Source organism: Ailuropoda melanoleuca, chromosome 12 (assembly GCF_002007445.2).
Source record: "Ailuropoda melanoleuca isolate Jingjing chromosome 12, ASM200744v2, whole genome shotgun sequence".
Classification (NCBI taxonomy): Eukaryota; Metazoa; Chordata; class Mammalia; order Carnivora; family Ursidae; genus Ailuropoda; species Ailuropoda melanoleuca.
The window spans coordinates 68,270,700-68,273,089 of NC_048229.1; the positions used below are offsets into that span (position 1 = coordinate 68,270,700).

A 2,390-nucleotide genomic window follows, 5' to 3' on the forward strand; every position below is an offset into this window, starting at 1 on the left:
CTTTTTAAAAAATTTAAATATAAAATTTTAAATAGCGTAGCCCTCCTCCTATCCCCAAATCATTGATATTTGAATGAACGCTAACATTTGGTTTCAGTATTTGTCAGGTATTTCTGAAAAATCAATTATTAATATTCTAAAAATCACCATTAGAAAGAACAGGATCATAGTTCTCTGCTGACTTGTGGTGGCTCCTCAGAGTCATTGGTCCCTATTAGCATTTCATTTATCACTACTATTATTCCTTTTTATTATCATTTGTCATTAGTCCTTATAAAGGCAGCTGTTTTCTGTACGGTCACTGCTCTTTGCAGCATGAGGTTTGAATACAACCCCACCCTTGTCCGAGTGCCTTGTGGATCTTGTGTGGGGAATAACGTCTAATAATGTTTAAAGAAAAATCCTACAGAACAGATGCCTTGGCTAGTCTTTATCCAATGAGTTAGTTGATGTGTTTGGTGGAAGCAAGGGGTTTTGCCTAGGAAGTGCTGCTTATGGTCCAGCTGTGTGTGTGCAGAGTTCACAGTGGGGGAAGCGGAGAGGTAGCCAAGTTGTCAAGGACGCTGAGAGGTGGCCCAGGAGGGTCTGAACGGATTACAGAGGAGATGGGCAGAAACCACCAGAATGCTTGTACCAGTGTAGCACCTGCCACCTGGTTAAATTCTCAGGGAGCTCCAGGTTTCACTTTTTGATACATATTAAAAACCAAAAACACACCAAGGAGCCAACTGGTTTTTACTAAGATAGTTTATATATTGAATGACCCAGCTGGTTGTTAAAATGGGACTTTTTCTTTTCCACAATGTTTTCATGATTCCATCTTTTGATTCTTTAGTATCCTCTCAAATCAGCAAGCTCCGATTCCAAGCAGCCAAACGAGTGATGTCAGCGATCTGTCATAGACTGTGTTTTTCCCTCACATCCTTTCTTGGAAAACTGGTGTTTGTTGCGCCGATTGTCCTCCCAGCATAAAAGTAGTTTCAACTGTAATTCTCTTTTCATATTTCAGCTGATTTTTGATGGATATCCTAGTAAAGAAATACTAATGTGTTAATATTATAGGAATTGAATGACACTAATTGGGAAATTAACTACAGTGGGAAGAAATAGAAATACCATTTACTAAATTTTGAAATTGATGTACAGCAGTGAACCTCACAGAAATTACCAGGCACTAGGAAAAAGTTTCAAATAGTAGTTGTTTTTTCCCCTAACTAAGCCTGGAGCTCAGTACCCAGGTTAGCGGTGGTCAAATATTTGGTGCATTTCATTTCTCACTCAGAGATAAGCAGGGCAAGGGCACACTCTTCGCTTCTTCTATGATGACTAAGGATTCAGGTCTGGAAGTTCTCTCTTCCTGCTGGATGCCCTGACAGGCAGGCTCATCTTCTCTCCTCTTTTAGCTGTCGGGAAATGTCAGCCCTCCCCCGATGCTGCTCCCACTGTTAGCCGCTAGCCACACTCAGCCTTGTGCGTGGTCCACGCACCTCAGCAACCACTGCGATTAGATTCTCCCTTGCTTGGCAAGAGACATGTGTTTGTCATCAGCTGGAAGGGCAGGAGATAGGAAGCTGGAAGCCCACCTTCACCATGCTGTTGGGAAAATAAATTACACTCGGAGCGATTTTGAATTTCTCAGAAATAAATGCTGTATTAAAAAAATGATTGAAAACCCTGAAACTTCTTAGTATAATATGGAGTGAAGAAACAGTGAAGATTATATTTTTTCTGTTTTAGTAAATCTAACTTGTCCTGAGTGCTTTTATTGATTAGTAAAAGCAGAGTGTTCTGTGACCAGGAGCGGTAGGTTCTCCTATGCTTTGGAATGCCTGAAATACCAGCCTCAGCTAAGGGTTCCCTGTGGCTGATTTATTTGGATTTAAGATGAAGGACTCAAAGCAATAGAGTAAGTCACCTCTGGTTTGGAGGGTTAAAAATATCAGAATGTGAGAGCAGAGCAGAGAAGGGCCATTTTGGCAAGAGTGTGCGGGCTCTGCCTTACACACGGCGCTCCTACCTTCTCTCTGGGTGACAGCGGAAATAAGGCAAGAATATGGTAGTCCTCTGGACCTTAGGACCTCAGCATCGGGCTGGGAGATACATGCCTTCTTTGCATGGGTGCTCCTCGCTAGGCAGAGAAAGTGCATTGCCCAGCATTTGTTTAGAAACATCTGGAGTCTATTCAACCTAGGGGAACCATTAGCCCGAGAACTTGCATCTAGATGTCTGTGACATCTTGGGATTTGGCTGGCACTGAAGCATTTTGCAGGGGCCTTCTGCCTCTGCGATCTGTGGGAGAGGCCGTTATAGTTAGACCTTTAGGATCCAGGATCCAGGAATTGAGAATTCTGATGCCTCATTCAAGCTTGGCTCCTTTTAAACATATATTT

The 2,390-nt window shown here is 42.4% G+C and overlaps 1 protein-coding gene across 1 annotated transcript in view; it reads left to right on the forward strand.

The window, feature by feature from the left end:
- The window catches only part of HYDIN (HYDIN axonemal central pair apparatus protein), a 363,532-nt gene that overhangs the window by 180,680 nt on the left and 180,462 nt on the right, over window positions 1-2,390 (forward strand). The window lies entirely within an intron of this gene.